Genomic DNA, 19,800 nt, shown 5'->3' with positions numbered 1-19,800 from the left:
GAAGTTGCACAATGCATGAAACTTAGCAGGTGGCTCTGCAACTATAAAAATCTTGAGACTCCTAGACGAGATAGACAGAAAGAACACTTTTGCTATTTTCTTGAATTATTTCTGTCTTTTTCTCATATCTTTGGCAGTAATGATATCTTTTTTCTATTTTTAAATAGAAAAACTTTCCAAATTTATCTTCCCTTCTGTTTTAAGCATAATGGATCTCATTGGATGAACTTTCTACTCTATCAACATGAAGGAAAACATTAGGGTGCACGCTTGAAGCTGCATATGCACAGCCTCATGTTTCCTAGGAAACAAGTGATTGCTCATCTCTCCACCAAAATAAATGGATGCATCAGTTTCAGCTTCCTATAAACATTAGCTCTGATTCGGGGCAGAAATCATCATAACTCTGCTTGTGCCACTTATCAGCAGTTGAGAAGCCAGCAAGATGGTACTCATTAGCATGGTTACAAATAAACTCTGATTAAGGAATGGCAGAGCAGACCTGAGGACAGGCTATCAGAGACACCATCGGTGCTCTCTGCCCAAGGAGCCAGCAGAGCCATATGCATTCCTGGGTGCTCATGTGCAGCCATCTGGGGAAGAAGGGAAGCAGCATCTCCCACTGCAGCACCTTCTGTTGGCTGTGCAGAGATGAACAGCAATCAGAAGATAAGAATTTTAGCCCTGCATTATCTTTGACTGACCAAGTTTAAACGGTCCTTCCTGACACACGCTGTTGTTTGCTGGCATATTTCCACATTCACAGAAAGGGGTCTGGAATTCTCCCTTCTTCTGTCATTATCTCCAAGAGCTTCTTCTCCTAGGCATTGCTTATTCTCATGTTTTTTATGGGATTTAAAGGAACAAAAGCAAATCAAAACAACAAAAACAGGCTCCAAAAGTTGACACTGCTGTATTTCTAAATAGTGTTTTGCCTCAGATGATTCCAATATTGATTTACCAATGTGTTGCAGGAATCCAACCCTTAACAGCAGAGTCACAGCAACATTAGGATAAGCACTTGTGGCAATCTGACCTGCCACGCAAATACCACAGTAAATAGAGCCAAGGCTTATTTCACAGGAAGGGTCATTATGAATATATAGGCACACTTCAGATGTTCTGCAATTTCAGTCTGTCAGCAGCACATGCATTAGGAATTCAGCTACCAAAAGCTAAATTTTCTGAAAACTCCCTGTCATCTGAAAGATGGTCATGTCCCCTGACGTCTATTAATTGCACTGAAAATTTCCTCATTATTCAAAATGTCGATTATATGAACTTATTCAATGTCTCCCCTGACATTTGGATAATCGGTGTTGTATTGCATATGGGCCCTTCTTGCAAATCTTTGAAGACAATTGACTACCCTCACGAGTAAAGGTTTGCCAGATCAAGCCATATAATATGTAGGAACATCCATTAAAAATAACTTCCAAATAAGTTGCTGTATATGATCAAGTGTTAGTATCGATAAATGGACATCATGGTAATAAGACCTGAGCATACAGCATAGGTCTTTTCCAATACAGCGTTACTAATACTTGATATTGATCAGCCAGCAAATCTGAATCCTCTTCAGCAACTTAACTGCTTTTTCTTTTGAGTGGTAGTATAAGTCTCACAAAAGGCCATTCCACAGAGACATGACAGTTTAAAATTTCCAGCTAAGCTTCCCTTCTCCCCTTTTAACTCTTCTGCATTGGTCAACCTGGTTTGTCATTCTTCAAAATCTGGATGGAGACAAGCTCATTAATATAAAGAAAACAAAGAAAATAACCAATGCAAGTTTTCAGAAGAAAAGTAAAACCAAGTTCGGAAGCTTGAGAGATTAATAGAAGTTTGCTGCCAAACTCAGTAACTTGCATCATCTTTTCTGCCATGGGGTACCCAATTCTGGTAGGGAAAAAAAATCATTAAGAAAATGTTTGCACACAGCTTAAGCAAAGGAAATAGAACTTTTGCTCAGCTCTTAACGGCAGTAACACCACCTCTTCAACAAGCTGCCGTGGGGGAATAGGTGCTTGCAGCTGCTGAAATGCTGCAATGTGGACCTAAGCCAACTTCTGTCCTAATTCTACTCATGGCAACTAAACTGATGTAGATCAACAGCACATACTTTCTTCCCTTTATTTCCCCTAGCAGTTAAAGATGCTGCTTTTTTTTTTTTTCCTTTATACACCAATTATATTCTCCATCCTCACCACACTGAGGAACACCATAAATACATCTTAGGTACAAAACCTTTAACACCTTGTGCGCGCCTATAGAAAAGTAATAAGCTATTATTTGCAGACAAACAATTTTTCTTTCTTCAGCTGGACAAAAGAATAAAGCCTGGATCCACAAGCACTTTCCTTCACAACTAACAATTCCTACAGTGTCAACAACATTAAGAGCTGTAAACACCAATCAGCCTTCACTCCATTACAGTCCCTCAAGTTTAACTTCCTAACTTCAATTGTTCTTTAGCTATGTAGCACGAATACTGCAATCAAACTCCACGGAGAAAAAGAGATGGTTTTACTTTTGTCCTACAGTTCCTCTAGGTTTACGTCTATGTCCCTCAGATCTCATATCACACACATCACATTTCAGCGTGACAGAAATTTCTCGAGGAAGAAATGGACACAACAGGTCATAAACACAACCCGAGAGCACCTCGTGTTTATACTTGAATATTGCACACACATGGACCTAGTGGTATTGTGTCAGGCACATGAGCAAGAGCAGAGAATAGCGTTCTTTGCTGACAAAGACATGAAGGAATATTAGGGAGATAGAGGTTTTATTTTTCTCTTGGATTTTTCACCTGATGCGAGTGGTGTATTAGTCTCCATTAGAAAATATAACAGGCCCATATGGCTGAAGGGCAGCACTGTATGACCTACAAAAAGCCATGCTGAAGGATGCAGAGAAGCAAGCATCAGTGGGGTTAATCTTGAAAACACAATATATTAGAAGTCCTCAAATGCTGTTATTTTTCCATTTGTAGCAAACACATAAAATTTTCAAGAGGCATCTTTTCAACTTGATATTATTTGCTAAATGCACATTACTGGTGATGCCTATCTAGGGATAAGTCCAGCACTCCAACATGATAATTTATTCCAGCAGCAAAGGAAAAAAAGAAAGAAAATTGCACTCTGTTCTCTAAGCATTATACATTTTGCTTCAGGGCATAAGCGAGGCACGTCCAACCCATGGCCTGCAGCACAGCTCACACTGCAGCCTGCTCTGCCCCATGCCATCTTCTCTGCCCTCCTGAGAGAGAGGCCTGGCCTAGCACCAGGCACAAACCCATAGCTCCCAACAACACCCACTGAGGTGCTGTTAACATTGCCTGGGCTGAAACCAGAGAAAGGGGAGGGTGCAGTGCAGTATTAAATCAACTGATGGTAAATAATAGCATGAGTTTTGATACATCGGTCAAGCACAGTCCCGTGAACAGAGAGAATTATGCAGTCATCCTTTCTGTTTTGACAAAGGGATTTGAGAAAAAAAGTTTCAAGATTGCTGAAAAATGATCCATTTCTATTCGCGACTCCATTTTCAGTAGATGTAAAGACATTACCTGCAAATTTTTGAAGGGAATGTGTAGAGTGGCAATCAGATATTCAATTCAAAGATGCGATAATGCCTTTCTACTAGATTTGTATAAGATATCTCTTTCTGGAGAAAGACAGCCATCCCTTCACAACCACACCTGACTCAGGTCATCTCTTTTGTTTTGGGCACTACACACATTTGTGACAAATTATTGTCAAGGATGAAGCACAGGAAGAATAAAACACCATCTAAAGACAAATACCTTGAGAAATGGCTAAAGATTGCAACATGCCACTGAACCAGACTGATGTGTTAAATTCACAAAAGCAGAAAACTGCCCTGTTAGGTTTATGTTTTTATTAATCTTTTTTAATGTTTTAATAAAAATATTAACAGATAAGTTTTGATACTTATTATATATGTTAACTAAATTATATATTTTACCAAGTCTGCTCCAAAAGTAATGCCTCCTGTTCTATTACATTGGCCTACGATGTCAGAGGTGGATGTTGGTGGAGTAGCAGTAGAGGCTGAACCTTCTAATCAATATCCCATTCTATGTTGTTTCTCTGTAACAGATGGCAGCAGAGGAGCAGCGTGACAGAATGGTGTCTGACGTGAAGGTGCATGTGAGACAAGTGTGGAACTGAATACCCCCGTGCAGAAAAAGTTGCACCTACTGACATTCATCAACGTTTGGTGAACCTTTATGGAGACCACACAATGGATGTGGCACAGAGAGGGGTGGGTGATGCATTTCAACAGTAGCAACAGCGATCACAGATCACCTCTGCTGCTGCAGGTTATGATGAGCACGGCATAGAGACTCTTGTTCATCACTGGCAAAAAAAGCCTAGCTAATGGAGGTGACTTTGGAAAAAAAAAAAATCTGTTTCATAGCTGAGAATTTACTTTATCAAACAGAGTTACTGTGCTCATTGTATCTGTTACAGTTTCCCTGAAAATAAACAGGAGGCGTTACTTTTGGAGCAAGCTGCAAGCAGGAGGCGTTACTTTCGGAGCAAGCTGCAAGCAGGAGGCGTTACTTTCGGAGCAAGCTGCAAATATGTGGCCCAAGAAAATTCCTTTTCACTCAGAGCAGCCCAGAGCAGCCAAAAGGTTGGACACCTGTGGCATAAGCCGTACCATTCAGCTGTCCATAACCAAGCTACGCAGTGGCTATACTCGAGAAAATTAACTGGGTGGTGGTCTGCACTCTGCTGTGGAAGCTCACATTCCCTGCTTTGAGAGGAGAGAGAGGAGCTTAGGGGGAACAGGGCAAGAAAATCCAGATTAGAAGCCAAAATATTTCCATAACTAAGAAGACTCCTGAGAGGGATCCAGAGCCTGCACTCCTGTGCCTTAAGTCATTTGATCCCTAAAGTGCTGATAAAGGCTGAAATCATATCATAGAAACACCAGAAGTTAGAAAAGACCTCCAAGATCATCCTGTCCACCTACTTCTTGTGAAGAGTCAGTTCATCTATCAGTGCAGAATGGGTCTGATGTGAATGTCCTCCGTTCACATCTCCATTGAGTCCTGACCCCAGATGACTTGCACAAGCAGAGGAGGATTAGGAGGGCCCTTCCTCAGAACACTCCAGCAAGCAGGAGGCGTTACTTTTGGAGCGAGCAGGAGGCGTTACTTTTGGAGCGAGCAGGAGGCGTTACTTTTGGAGCGAGCAGGAGGCGTTACTTTTGGAGCGAGCAGGAGGCGTTACTTTCGGAGCAAGCAGGAGGCGTTACTTTCGGAGCAAGCAGGAGGCGTTACCTTCGGAGCGAGCAGGAGGCGTTACCTTCGGAGCGAGCAGGAGGCGTTACTTTCGGAGCAAGCAGGAGGCGTTACTTTCGGAGCAAGCAGGAGGCGTTACTTTCGGAGCAAGCAGGAGGCGTTACTTTCGGAGCAAGCAGGAGGCGTTACTTTCGGAGCAAGCAGGAGGCGTTACTTTCGGAGCAAGCTGCAAGCAGGAGGCGTTACTTTCGGAGCAAGCTGCAAGCAGGAGGCGTTACTTTCGGAGCAAGCTGCAAGCAGGAGGCGTTACTTTCGGAGCAAGCAGGAGGCGTTACTTTCGGAGCAAGCAGGAGGCGTTACTTTCGGAGCAATCAGGAGGCGTTACTTTCGGAGCAAGCAGGAGGCGTTACTTTCGGAGCAAGCAGGAGGCGTTACTTTCGGAGCAAGCAGGAGGCGTTACTTTCGGAGCAAGCTGCAAGCAGGAGGCGTTACTTTCGGAGCAAGCTGCAAATATGTGGCCCAAGAAAATTCCTTTTCACTCAGAGCAGCCCAGAGCAGCCAAAAGGTTGGACACCTGTGGCATAAGCCGTACCATTCAGCTGTCCATAACCAAGCTACGCAGTGGCTATACTCGAGAAAATTAACTGGGTGGTGGTCTGCACTCTGCTGTGGAAGCTCACATTCCCTGCTTTGAGAGGAGAGAGAGGAGCTTAGGGGGAACAGGGCAAGAAAATCCAGATTAGAAGCCAAAATATTTCCATAACTAAGAAGACTCCTGAGAGGGATCCAGAGCCTGCACTCCTGTGCCTTAAGTCATTTGATCCCTAAAGTGCTGATAAAGGCTGAAATCATATCATAGAAACACCAGAAGTTAGAAAAGACCGCCAAGATCATCCTGTCCACCTACTTCTTGTGAAGAGTCAGTACATCTATCAGTGCAGAATGGGTCTGATGTGAATGTCCTCCGTTCACATCTCCATTGAGTCCTGACCCCAGATGACTTGCACAAGCAGAGGAGGATTAGGAGGGCCCTTCCTCAGAACACTCCAGCAAGCAGGAGGCGTTACTTTTGGAGCGAGCAGGAGGCGTTACTTTTGGAGCAAGCAGGAGGCGTTACTTTTGGAGCAAGCAGGAGGCGTTACTTTCGGAGCGAGCAGGAGGCGTTACTTTTGGAGCAAGCAGGAGGCGTTACTTTCGGAGCGAGCAGGAGGCGTTACTTTCGGAGCAAGCAGGAGGCGTTACTTTCGGAGCAAGCAGGAGGCGTTACTTTCGGAGCAAGCAGGAGGCGTTACTTTCGGAGCAAGCAGGAGGCGTTACTTTCGGAGCAAGCTGCAAGCAGGAGGCGTTACTTTCGGAGCAAGCTGCAAGCAGGAGGCGTTACTTTCGGAGCAAGCTGCAAGCAGGAGGCGTTACTTTCGGAGCAAGCTGCAAGCAGGAGGCGTTACTTTCGGAGCGAGCAGGAGGCGTTACTTTCGGAGCGAGCAGGAGGCGTTACTTTCGGAGCGAGCAGGAGGCGTTACTTTCGGAGCGAGCAGGAGGCGTTACTTTCGGAGCGAGCAGGAGGCGTTACTTTCGGAGCAAGCAGGAGGCGTTACTTTCGGAGCAAGCTGCAAGCAGGAGGCGTTACTTTCGGAGCAAGCAGGAGGCGTTACTTTCGGAGCAAGCAGGAGGCGTTACTTTTGGAGCAAGCAGGAGGCGTTACTTTCGGAGCGAGCAGGAGGCGTTACTTTCGGAGCGAGCAGGAGGCGTTACTTTCGGAGCGAGCAGGAGGCGTTACTTTCGGAGCGAGCAGGAGGCGTTACTTTCGGAGCAAGCAGGAGGCGTTACTTTTGGAGCAAGCAGGAGGCGTTACTTTCGGAGCAAGCAGGAGGCGTTACTTTCGGAGCAAGCTGCAAGCAGGAGGCGTTACTTTCGGAGCAAGCTGCAAGCAGGAGGCGTTACTTTCGGAGCAAGCTGCAAATATGTGGCCCAAGAAAATTCCTTTTCACTCAGAGCAGCCCAGAGCAGCCAAAAGGTTGGACACCTGTGGCATAAGCCGTACCATTCAGCTGTCCATAACCAAGCTACGCAGTGGCTATACTCGAGAAAATTAACTGGGTGGTGGTCTGCACTCTGCTGTGGAAGCTCACATTCCCTGCTTTGAGAGGAGAGAGAGGAGCTTAGGGGGAACAGGGCAAGAAAATCCAGATTAGAAGCCAAAATATTTCCATAACTAAGAAGACTCCTGAGAGGGATCCAGAGCCTGCACTCCTGTGCCTTAAGTCATTTGATCCCTAAAGTGCTGATAAAGGCTGAAATCATATCATAGAAACACCAGAAGTTAGAAAAGACCGCCAAGATCATCCTGTCCACCTACTTCTTGTGAAGAGTCAGTACATCTATCAGTGCAGAATGGGTCTGATGTGAATGTCCTCCGTTCACATCTCCATTGAGTCCTGACCCCAGATGACTTGCACAAGCAGAGGAGGATTAGGAGGGCCCTTCCTCAGAACACTCCAGCAAGCAGGAGGCGTTACTTTTGGAGCGAGCAGGAGGCGTTACTTTTGGAGCAAGCAGGAGGCGTTACTTTTGGAGCAAGCAGGAGGCGTTACTTTCGGAGCGAGCAGGAGGCGTTACTTTTGGAGCAAGCAGGAGGCGTTACTTTCGGAGCGAGCAGGAGGCGTTACTTTCGGAGCAAGCAGGAGGCGTTACTTTCGGAGCAAGCAGGAGGCGTTACTTTCGGAGCAAGCTGCAAGCAGGAGGCGTTACTTTCGGAGCGAGCAGGAGGCGTTACTTTCGGAGCAAGCAGGAGGCGTTACTTTCGGAGCAAGCAGGAGGCGTTACTTTCGGAGCAAGCTGCAAGCAGGAGGCGTTACTTTCGGAGCAAGCTGCAAGCAGGAGGCGTTACTTTCGGAGCAAGCTGCAAGCAGGAGGCGTTACTTTCGGAGCAAGCTGCAAGCAGGAGGCGTTACTTTCGGAGCAAGCTGCAAATATGTGGCCCAAGAAAATTCCTTTTCACTCAGAGCAGCCCAGAGCAGCCAAAAGGTTGGACACCTGTGGCATAAGCCGTACCATTCAGCTGTCCATAACCAAGCTACGCAGTGGCTATACTCGAGAAAATTAACTGGGTGGTGGTCTGCACTCTGCTGTGGAAGCTCACATTCCCTGCTTTGAGAGGAGAGAGAGGAGCTTAGGGGGAACAGGGCAAGAAAATCCAGATTAGAAGCCAAAATATTTCCATAACTAAGAAGACTCCTGAGAGGGATCCAGAGCCTGCACTCCTGTGCCTTAAGTCATTTGATCCCTAAAGTGCTGATAAAGGCTGAAATCATATCATAGAAACACCAGAAGTTAGAAAAGACCGCCAAGATCATCCTGTCCACCTACTTCTTGTGAAGAGTCAGTTCATCTATCAGTGCAGAATGGGTCTGATGTGAATGTCCTCCGTTCACATCTCCATTGAGTCCTGACCCCAGATGACTTGCACAAGCAGAGGAGGATTAGGAGGGCCCTTCCTCAGAACACTCCAGCAAGCAGGAGGCGTTACTTTTGGAGCGAGCAGGAGGCGTTACTTTTGGAGCGAGCAGGAGGCGTTACTTTTGGAGCGAGCAGGAGGCGTTACTTTTGGAGCGAGCAGGAGGCGTTACTTTCGGAGCGAGCAGGAGGCGTTACTTTCGGAGCGAGCAGGAGGCGTTACTTTCGGAGCGAGCAGGAGGCGTTACTTTCGGAGCGAGCAGGAGGCGTTACTTTCGGAGCAAGCAGGAGGCGTTACTTTCGGAGCAAGCAGGAGGCGTTACTTTCGGAGCGAGCAGGAGGCGTTACTTTCGGAGCGAGCAGGAGGCGTTACTTTCGGAGCAAGCAGGAGGCGTTACTTTCGGAGCAAGCAGGAGGCGTTACTTTCGGAGCAAGCAGGAGGCGTTACTTTCGGAGCAAGCAGGAGGCGTTACTTTCGGAGCAAGCAGGAGGCGTTACTTTCGGAGCAAGCAGGAGGCGTTACTTTCGGAGCAAGCAGGAGGCGTTACTTTCGGAGCGAGCAGGAGGCGTTACTTTCGGAGCGAGCAGGAGGCGTTACTTTCGGAGCGAGCAGGAGGCGTTACTTTCGGAGCGAGCAGGAGGCGTTACTTTCGGAGCGAGCAGGAGGCGTTACTTTCGGAGCGAGCAGGAGGCGTTACTTTCGGAGCAAGCAGGAGGCGTTACTTTCGGAGCAAGCAGGAGGCGTTACTTTCGGAGCAAGCAGGAGGCGTTACTTTCGGAGCAAGCTGCAAGCAGGAGGCGTTACTTTCGGAGCAAGCTGCAAGCAGGAGGCGTTACTTTCGGAGCAAGCTGCAAGCAGGAGGCGTTACTTTCGGAGCAAGCTGCAAGCAGGAGGCGTTACTTTCGGAGCAAGCTGCAAATATGTGGCCCAAGAAAATTCCTTTTCACTCAGAGCAGCCCAGAGCAGCCAAAAGGTTGGACACCTGTGGCATAAGCCGTACCATTCAGCTGTCCATAACCAAGCTACGCAGTGGCTATACTCGAGAAAATTAACTGGGTGGTGGTCTGCACTCTGCTGTGGAAGCTCACATTCCCTGCTTTGAGAGGAGAGAGAGGAGCTTAGGGGGAACAGGGCAAGAAAATCCAGATTAGAAGCCAAAATATTTCCATAACTAAGAAGACTCCTGAGAGGGATCCAGAGCCTGCACTCCTGTGCCTTAAGTCATTTGATCCCTAAAGTGCTGATAAAGGCTGAAATCATATCATAGAAACACCAGAAGTTAGAAAAGACCGCCAAGATCATCCTGTCCACCTACTTCTTGTGAAGAGTCAGTTCATCTATCAGTGCAGAATGGGTCTGATGTGAATGTCCTCCGTTCACATCTCCATTGAGTCCTGACCCCAGATGACTTGCACAAGCAGAGGAGGATTAGGAGGGCCCTTCCTCAGAACACTCCAGCAAGCAGGAGGCGTTACTTTTGGAGCGAGCAGGAGGCGTTACTTTTGGAGCGAGCAGGAGGCGTTACTTTTGGAGCGAGCAGGAGGCGTTACTTTTGGAGCGAGCAGGAGGCGTTACTTTCGGAGCAAGCAGGAGGCGTTACTTTCGGAGCAAGCAGGAGGCGTTACTTTCGGAGCAAGCAGGAGGCGTTACTTTCGGAGCAAGCAGGAGGCGTTACTTTCGGAGCAAGCAGGAGGCGTTACTTTCGGAGCAAGCAGGAGGCGTTACTTTCGGAGCAAGCAGGAGGCGTTACTTTCGGAGCGAGCAGGAGGCGTTACTTTCGGAGCGAGCAGGAGGCGTTACTTTCGGAGCGAGCAGGAGGCGTTACTTTCGGAGCGAGCAGGAGGCGTTACTTTCGGAGCGAGCAGGAGGCGTTACTTTCGGAGCGAGCAGGAGGCGTTACTTTCGGAGCGAGCAGGAGGCGTTACTTTCGGAGCGAGCAGGAGGCGTTACTTTCGGAGCGAGCAGGAGGCGTTACTTTCGGAGCAAGCAGGAGGCGTTACTTTTGGAGCAAGCAGGAGGCGTTACTTTTGGAGCAAGCAGGAGGCGTTACTTTCGGAGCAAGCAGGAGGCGTTACTTTCGGAGCAAGCAGGAGGCGTTACTTTCGGAGCAAGCAGGAGGCGTTACTTTTGGAGCAAGCAGGAGGCGTTACTTTCGGAGCAAGCTGCAAGCAGGAGGCGTTACTTTCGGAGCAAGCTGCAAGCAGGAGGCGTTACTTTCGGAGCAAGCTGCAAGCAGGAGGCGTTACTTTCGGAGCAAGCTGCAAATATGTGGCCCAAGAAAATTCCTTTTCACTCAGAGCAGCCCAGAGCAGCCAAAAGGTTGGACACCTGTGGCATAAGCCGTACCATTCAGCTGTCCATAACCAAGCTACGCAGTGGCTATACTCGAGAAAATTAACTGGGTGGTGGTCTGCACTCTGCTGTGGAAGCTCACATTCCCTGCTTTGAGAGGAGAGAGAGGAGCTTAGGGGGAACAGGGCAAGAAAATCCAGATTAGAAGCCAAAATATTTCCATAACTAAGAAGACTCCTGAGAGGGATCCAGAGCCTGCACTCCTGTGCCTTAAGTCATTTGATCCCTAAAGTGCTGATAAAGGCTGAAATCATATCATAGAAACACCAGAAGTTAGAAAAGACCTCCAAGATCATCCTGTCCACCTACTTCTTGTGAAGAGTCAGTTCATCTATCAGTGCAGAATGGGTCTGATGTGAATGTCCTCCGTTCACATCTCCATTGAGTCCTGACCCCAGATGACTTGCACAAGCAGAGGAGGATTAGGAGGGCCCTTCCTCAGAACACTCCAGCAAGCAGGAGGCGTTACTTTTGGAGCGAGCAGGAGGCGTTACTTTTGGAGCGAGCAGGAGGCGTTACTTTTGGAGCGAGCAGGAGGCGTTACTTTTGGAGCGAGCAGGAGGCGTTACTTTTGGAGCAAGCAGGAGGCGTTACTTTTGGAGCAAGCAGGAGGCGTTACTTTTGGAGCAAGCAGGAGGCGTTACTTTTGGAGCAAGCAGGAGGCGTTACTTTTGGAGCAAGCAGGAGGCGTTACTTTTGGAGCAAGCAGGAGGCGTTACTTTTGGAGCAAGCAGGAGGCGTTACTTTTGGAGCAAGCAGGAGGCGTTACTTTTGGAGCAAGCAGGAGGCGTTACTTTTGGAGCAAGCAGGAGGCGTTACTTTTGGAGCAAGCAGGAGGCGTTACTTTTGGAGCAAGCAGGAGGCGTTACTTTTGGAGCAAGCAGGAGGCGTTACTTTCGGAGCAAGCAGGAGGCGTTACTTTCGGAGCAAGCAGGAGGCGTTACTTTCGGAGCAAGCAGGAGGCGTTACTTTCGGAGCAAGCTGCAAGCAGGAGGCGTTACTTTCGGAGCAAGCTGCAAGCAGGAGGCGTTACTTTCGGAGCAAGCAGGAGGCGTTACTTTCGGAGCAAGCAGGAGGCGTTACTTTTGGAGCAAGCAGGAGGCGTTACTTTTGGAGCAAGCAGGAGGCGTTACTTTCGGAGCAAGCTGCAAGCAGGAGGCGTTACTTTCGGAGCAAGCTGCAAGCAGGAGGCGTTACTTTCGGAGCAAGCTGCAAGCAGGAGGCGTTACTTTCGGAGCAAGCTGCAAATATGTGGCCCAAGAAAATTCCTTTTCACTCAGAGCAGCCCAGAGCAGCCAAAAGGTTGGACACCTGTGGCATAAGCCGTACCATTCAGCTGTCCATAACCAAGCTACGCAGTGGCTATACTCGAGAAAATTAACTGGGTGGTGGTCTGCACTCTGCTGTGGAAGCTCACATTCCCTGCTTTGAGAGGAGAGAGAGGAGCTTAGGGGGAACAGGGCAAGAAAATCCAGATTAGAAGCCAAAATATTTCCATAACTAAGAAGACTCCTGAGAGGGATCCAGAGCCTGCACTCCTGTGCCTTAAGTCATTTGATCCCTAAAGTGCTGATAAAGGCTGAAATCATATCATAGAAACACCAGAAGTTAGAAAAGACCGCCAAGATCATCCTGTCCACCTACTTCTTGTGAAGAGTCAGTTCATCTATCAGTGCAGAATGGGTCTGATGTGAATGTCCTCCGTTCACATCTCCATTGAGTCCTGACCCCAGATGACTTGCACAAGCAGAGGAGGATTAGGAGGGCCCTTCCTCAGAACACTCCAGCAAGCAGGAGGCGTTACTTTTGGAGCGAGCAGGAGGCGTTACTTTTGGAGCGAGCAGGAGGCGTTACTTTCGGAGCAAGCAGGAGGCGTTACTTTCGGAGCAAGCAGGAGGCGTTACTTTCGGAGCAAGCAGGAGGCGTTACTTTCGGAGCAAGCAGGAGGCGTTACTTTCGGAGCAAGCAGGAGGCGTTACTTTCGGAGCAAGCAGGAGGCGTTACTTTCGGAGCAAGCAGGAGGCGTTACTTTCGGAGCGAGCAGGAGGCGTTACTTTCGGAGCGAGCAGGAGGCGTTACTTTCGGAGCGAGCAGGAGGCGTTACTTTCGGAGCGAGCAGGAGGCGTTACTTTCGGAGCGAGCAGGAGGCGTTACTTTCGGAGCGAGCAGGAGGCGTTACTTTCGGAGCGAGCAGGAGGCGTTACTTTCGGAGCGAGCAGGAGGCGTTACTTTCGGAGCGAGCAGGAGGCGTTACTTTCGGAGCGAGCAGGAGGCGTTACTTTCGGAGCGAGCAGGAGGCGTTACTTTCGGAGCGAGCAGGAGGCGTTACTTTCGGAGCGAGCAGGAGGCGTTACTTTCGGAGCGAGCAGGAGGCGTTACTTTCGGAGCGAGCAGGAGGCGTTACTTTCGGAGCGAGCAGGAGGCGTTACTTTCGGAGCGAGCAGGAGGCGTTACTTTCGGAGCGAGCAGGAGGCGTTACTTTCGGAGCGAGCAGGAGGCGTTACTTTCGGAGCGAGCAGGAGGCGTTACTTTTGGAGCGAGCAGGAGGCGTTACTTTTGGAGCAAGCAGGAGGCGTTACTTTCGGAGCAAGCAGGAGGCGTTACTTTTGGAGCAAGCAGGAGGCGTTACTTTCGGAGCAAGCAGGAGGCGTTACTTTCGGAGCAAGCTGCAAGCAGGAGGCGTTACTTTCGGAGCAAGCTGCAAGCAGGAGGCGTTACTTTCGGAGCAAGCTGCAAGCAGGAGGCGTTACTTTCGGAGCAAGCTGCAAATATGTGGCCCAAGAAAATTCCTTTTCACTCAGAGCAGCCCAGAGCAGCCAAAAGGTTGGACACCTGTGGCATAAGCCGTACCATTCAGCTGTCCATAACCAAGCTACGCAGTGGCTATACTCGAGAAAATTAACTGGGTGGTGGTCTGCACTCTGCTGTGGAAGCTCACATTCCCTGCTTTGAGAGGAGAGAGAGGAGCTTAGGGGGAACAGGGCAAGAAAATCCAGATTAGAAGCCAAAATATTTCCATAACTAAGAAGACTCCTGAGAGGGATCCAGAGCCTGCACTCCTGTGCCTTAAGTCATTTGATCCCTAAAGTGCTGATAAAGGCTGAAATCATATCATAGAAACACCAGAAGTTAGAAAAGACCTCCAAGATCATCCTGTCCACCTACTTCTTGTGAAGAGTCAGTTCATCTATCAGTGCAGAATGGGTCTGATGTGAATGTCCTCCGTTCACATCTCCATTGAGTCCTGACCCCAGATGACTTGCACAAGCAGAGGAGGATTAGGAGGGCCCTTCCTCAGAACACTCCAGCAAGCAGGAGGCGTTACTTTTGGAGCAAGCAGGAGGCGTTACTTTTGGAGCAAGCAGGAGGCGTTACTTTTGGAGCAAGCAGGAGGCGTTACTTTTGGAGCAAGCAGGAGGCGTTACTTTTGGAGCAAGCAGGAGGCGTTACTTTTGGAGCAAGCAGGAGGCGTTACTTTTGGAGCAAGCAGGAGGCGTTACTTTTGGAGCAAGCAGGAGGCGTTACTTTTGGAGCAAGCAGGAGGCGTTACTTTTGGAGCAAGCAGGAGGCGTTACTTTTGGAGCAAGCAGGAGGCGTTACTTTTGGAGCAAGCAGGAGGCGTTACTTTTGGAGCAAGCAGGAGGCGTTACTTTTGGAGCAAGCAGGAGGCGTTACTTTTGGAGCAAGCAGGAGGCGTTACTTTTGGAGCAAGCAGGAGGCGTTACTTTTGGAGCAAGCAGGAGGCGTTACTTTTGGAGCAAGCAGGAGGCGTTACTTTTGGAGCAAGCAGGAGGCGTTACTTTTGGAGCAAGCAGGAGGCGTTACTTTTGGAGCAAGCAGGAGGCGTTACTTTTGGAGCAAGCAGGAGGCGTTACTTTCGGAGCAAGCAGGAGGCGTTACTTTCGGAGCAAGCAGGAGGCGTTACTTTCGGAGCAAGCAGGAGGCGTTACTTTCGGAGCAAGCAGGAGGCGTTACTTTCGGAGCAAGCAGGAGGCGTTACTTTCGGAGCAAGCAGGAGGCGTTACTTTCGGAGCAAGCAGGAGGCGTTACTTTCGGAGCAAGCAGGAGGCGTTACTTTCGGAGCAAGCAGGAGGCGTTACTTTCGGAGCAAGCAGGAGGCGTTACTTTCGGAGCAAGCAGGAGGCGTTACTTTCGGAGCAAGCTGCAAGCAGGAGGCGTTACTTTCGGAGCAAGCTGCAAGCAGGAGGCGTTACTTTCGGAGCAAGCTGCAAGCAGGAGGCGTTACTTTCGGAGCAAGCTGCAAATATGTGGCCCAAGAAAATTCCTTTTCACTCAGAGCAGCCCAGAGCAGCCAAAAGGTTGGACACCTGTGGCATAAGCCGTACCATTCAGCTGTCCATAACCAAGCTACGCAGTGGCTATACTCGAGAAAATTAACTGGGTGGTGGTCTGCACTCTGCTGTGGAAGCTCACATTCCCTGCTTTGAGAGGAGAGAGAGGAGCTTAGGGGGAACAGGGCAAGAAAATCCAGATTAGAAGCCAAAATATTTCCATAACTAAGAAGACTCCTGAGAGGGATCCAGAGCCTGCACTCCTGTGCCTTAAGTCATTTGATCCCTAAAGTGCTGATAAAGGCTGAAATCATATCATAGAAACACCAGAAGTTAGAAAAGACCGCCAAGATCATCCTGTCCACCTACTTCTTGTGAAGAGTCAGTTCATCTATCAGTGCAGAATGGGTCTGATGTGAATGTCCTCCGTTCACATCTCCATTGAGTCCTGACCCCAGATGACTTGCACAAGCAGAGGAGGATTAGGAGGGCCCTTCCTCAGAACACTCCAGCAAGCAGGAGGCGTTACTTTTGGAGCAAGCAGGAGGCGTTACTTTTGGAGCAAGCAGGAGGCGTTACTTTTGGAGCAAGCAGGAGGCGTTACTTTTGGAGCAAGCAGGAGGCGTTACTTTTGGAGCAAGCAGGAGGCGTTACTTTTGGAGCAAGCAGGAGGCGTTACTTTTGGAGCAAGCAGGAGGCGTTACTTTTGGAGCAAGCAGGAGGCGTTACTTTTGGAGCAAGCAGGAGGCGTTACTTTTGGAGCAAGCAGGAGGCGTTACTTTTGGAGCAAGCAGGAGGCGTTACTTTTGGAGCAAGCAGGAGGCGTTACTTTTGGAGCAAGCAGGAGGCGTTACTTTTGGAGCAAGCAGGAGGCGTTACTTTCGGAGCAAGCAGGAGGCGTTACTTTTGGAGCAAGCAGGAGGCGTTACTTTCGGAGCAAGCAGGAGGCGTTACTTTCGGAGCAAGCAGGAGGCGTTACTTTCGGAGCAAGCAGGAGGCGTTACTTTTGGAGCAAGCAGGAGGCGTTACTTTTGGAGCAAGCAGGAGGCGTTACTTTCGGAGCAAGCAGGAGGCGTTACTTTCGGAGCAAGCAGGAGGCGTTACTTTTGGAGCAAGCAGGAGGCGTTACTTTTGGAGCAAGCAGGAGGCGTTACTTTTGGAGCAAGCAGGAGGCGTTACTTTCGGAGCAAGCAGGAGGCGTTACTTTCGGAGCAAGCTGCAAGCAGGAGGCGTTACTTTCGGAGCAAGCTGCAAGCAGGAGGCGTTACTTTCGGAGCAAGCTGCAAATATGTGGCCCAAGAAAATTCCTTTTCACTCAGAGCAGCCCAGAGCAGCCAAAAGGTTGGACACCTGTGGCATAAGCCGTACCATTCAGCTGTCCATAACCAAGCTACGCAGTGGCTATACTCGAGAAAATTAACTGGGTGGTGGTCTGCACTCTGCTGTGGAAGCTCACATTCCCTGCTTTGAGAGGAGAGAGAGGAGCTTAGGGGGAACAGGGCAAGAAAATCCAGATTAGAAGCCAAAATATTTCCATAACTAAGAAGACTCCTGAGAGGGATCCAGAGCCTGCACTCCTGTGCCTTAAGTCATTTGATCCCTAAAGTGCTGATAAAGGCTGAAATCATATCATAGAAACACCAGAAGTTAGAAAAGACCGCCAAGATCATCCTGTCCACCTACTTCTTGTGAAGAGTCAGTTCATCTATCAGTGCAGAATGGGTCTGATGTGAATGTCCTCCGTTCACATCTCCATTGAGTCCTGACCCCAGATGACTTGCACAAGCAGAGGAGGATTAGGAGGGCCCTTCCTCAGAACACTCCAGCAAGCAGGAGGCGTTACTTTTGGAGCGAGCAGGAGGCGTTACTTTTGGAGCAAGCAGGAGGCGTTACTTTTGGAGCAAGCAGGAGGCGTTACTTTCGGAGCGAGCAGGAGGCGTTACTTTTGGAGCAAGCAGGAGGCGTTACTTTCGGAGCGAGCAGGAGGCGTTACTTTCGGAGCAAGCAGGAGGCGTTACTTTCGGAGCAAGCAGGAGGCGTTACTTTCGGAGCAAGCAGGAGGCGTTACTTTCGGAGCAAGCAGGAGGCGTTACTTTCGGAGCAAGCTGCAAGCAGGAGGCGTTACTTTCGGAGCAAGCTGCAAGCAGGAGGCGTTACTTTCGGAGCAAGCTGCAAGCAGGAGGCGTTACTTTCGGAGCAAGCTGCAAGCAGGAGGCGTTACTTTCGGAGCGAGCAGGAGGCGTTACTTTCGGAGCGAGCAGGAGGCGTTACTTTCGGAGCGAGCAGGAGGCGTTACTTTCGGAGCGAGCAGGAGGCGTTACTTTCGGAGCGAGCAGGAGGCGTTACTTTCGGAGCAAGCAGGAGGCGTTACTTTCGGAGCAAGCTGCAAGCAGGAGGCGTTACTTTCGGAGCAAGCAGGAGGCGTTACTTTCGGAGCAAGCAGGAGGCGTTACTTTTGGAGCAAGCAGGAGGCGTTACTTTCGGAGCGAGCAGGAGGCGTTACTTTCGGAGCGAGCAGGAGGCGTTACTTTCGGAGCGAGCAGGAGGCGTTACTTTCGGAGCGAGCAGGAGGCGTTACTTTCGGAGCAAGCAGGAGGCGTTACTTTTGGAGCAAGCAGGAGGCGTTACTTTCGGAGCAAGCAGGAGGCGTTACTTTCGGAGCAAGCTGCAAGCAGGAGGCGTTACTTTCGGAGCAAGCTGCAAGCAGGAGGCGTTACTTTCGGAGCAAGCTGCAAATATGTGGCCCAAGAAAATTCCTTTTCACTCAGAGCAGCCCAGAGCAGCCAAAAGGTTGGACACCTGTGGCATAAGCCGTACCATTCAGCTGTCCATAACCAAGCTACGCAGTGGCTATACTCGAGAAAATTAACTGGGTGGTGGTCTGCACTCTGCTGTGGAAGCTCACATTCCCTGCTTTGAGAGGAGAGAGAGGAGCTTAGGGGGAACAGGGCAAGAAAATCCAGATTAGAAGCCAAAATATTTCCATAACTAAGAAGACTCCTGAGAGGGATCCAGAGCCTGCACTCCTGTGCCTTAAGTCATTTGATCCCTAAAGTGCTGATAAAGGCTGAAATCATATCATAGAAACACCAGAAGTTAGAAAAGACCGCCAAGATCATCCTGTCCACCTACTTCTTGTGAAGAGTCAGTACATCTATCAGTGCAGAATGGGTCTGATGTGAATGTCCTCCGTTCACATCTCCATTGAGTCCTGACCCCAGATGACTTGCACAAGCAGAGGAGGATTAGGAGGGCCCTTCCTCAGAACACTCCAGCAAGCAGGAGGCGTTACTTTTGGAGCGAGCAGGAGGCGTTACTTTTGGAGCAAGCAGGAGGCGTTACTTTTGGAGCAAGCAGGAGGCGTTACTTTCGGAGCGAGCAGGAGGCGTTACTTTTGGAGCAAGCAGGAGGCGTTACTTTCGGAGCGAGCAGGAGGCGTTACTTTCGGAGCAAGCAGGAGGCGTTACTTTCGGAGCAAGCAGGAGGCGTTACTTTCGGAGCAAGCTGCAAGCAGGAGGCGTTACTTTCGGAGCGAGCAGGAGGCGTTACTTTCGGAGCAAGCAGGAGGCGTTACTTTCGGAGCAAGCAGGAGGCGTTACTTTCGGAGCAAGCTGCAAGCAGGAGGCGTTACTTTCGGAGCAAGCTGCAAGCAGGAGGCGTTACTTTCGGAGCAAGCTGCAAGCAGGAGGCGTTACTTTCGGAGCAAGCTGCAAGCAGGAGGCGTTACTTTCGGAGCAAGCTGCAAATATGTGGCCCAAGAAAATTCCTTTTCACTCAGAGCAGCCCAGAGCAGCCAAAAGGTTGGACACCTGTGGCATAAGCCGTACCATTCAGCTGTCCATAACCAAGCTACGCAGTGGCTATACTCGAGAAAATTAACTGGGTGGTGGTCTGCACTCTGCTGTGGAAGCTCACATTCCCTGCTTTGAGAGGAGAGAGAGGAGCTTAGGGGGAACAGGGCAAGAAAATCCAGATTAGAAGCCAAAATATTTCCATAACTAAGAAGACTCCTGAGAGGGATCCAGAGCCTGCACTCCTGTGCCTTAAGTCATTTGATCCCTAAAGTGCTGATAAAGGCTGAAATCATATCATAGAAACACCAGAAGTTAGAAAAGACCGCCAAGATCATCCTGTCCACCTACTTCTTGTGAAGAGTCAGTTCATCTATCAGTGCAGAATGGGTCTGATGTGAATGTCCTCCGTTCACATCTCCATTGAGTCCTGACCCCAGATGACTTGCACAAGCAGAGGAGGATTAGGAGGGCCCTTCCTCAGAACACTCCAGCAAGCAGGAGGCGTTACTTTTGGAGCGAGCAGGAGGCGTTACTTTTGGAGCGAGCAGGAGGCGTTACTTTTGGAGCGAGCAGGAGGCGTTACTTTTGGAGCGAGCAGGAGGCGTTACTTTCGGAGCGAGCAGGAGG

The 19,800-nt window shown here is 49.5% G+C and overlaps 1 protein-coding gene across 24 annotated transcripts in view; it reads right to left on the bottom strand.

The window, feature by feature from the left end:
* Positions 1-19,800, bottom strand: part of LOC116232872 (uncharacterized) — a 324,054-nt gene that overhangs the window by 254,558 nt on the left and 49,696 nt on the right. The window contains exon 1 of one of the 24 annotated variants that reach the window (XR_016463866.1): positions 5,011-5,241. The exons of the other annotated variants lie outside the window; for them this stretch is intronic. The gene's annotated coding sequence lies outside the window, so the exon portion shown is untranslated. Of the gene's footprint in view, positions 1-5,010; positions 5,242-19,800 lie in introns of those variants that run through there. 24 annotated transcript variants of the gene reach the window in all.

This window comes from Phasianus colchicus, chromosome 2, assembly GCF_987193195.1.
Source record: "Phasianus colchicus chromosome 2, bPhaCol1.hap1.1, whole genome shotgun sequence".
Taxonomy (NCBI): domain Eukaryota; kingdom Metazoa; phylum Chordata; class Aves; order Galliformes; family Phasianidae; genus Phasianus; species Phasianus colchicus.
This window is presented reverse-complemented; position numbering and strand designations above follow the sequence as displayed.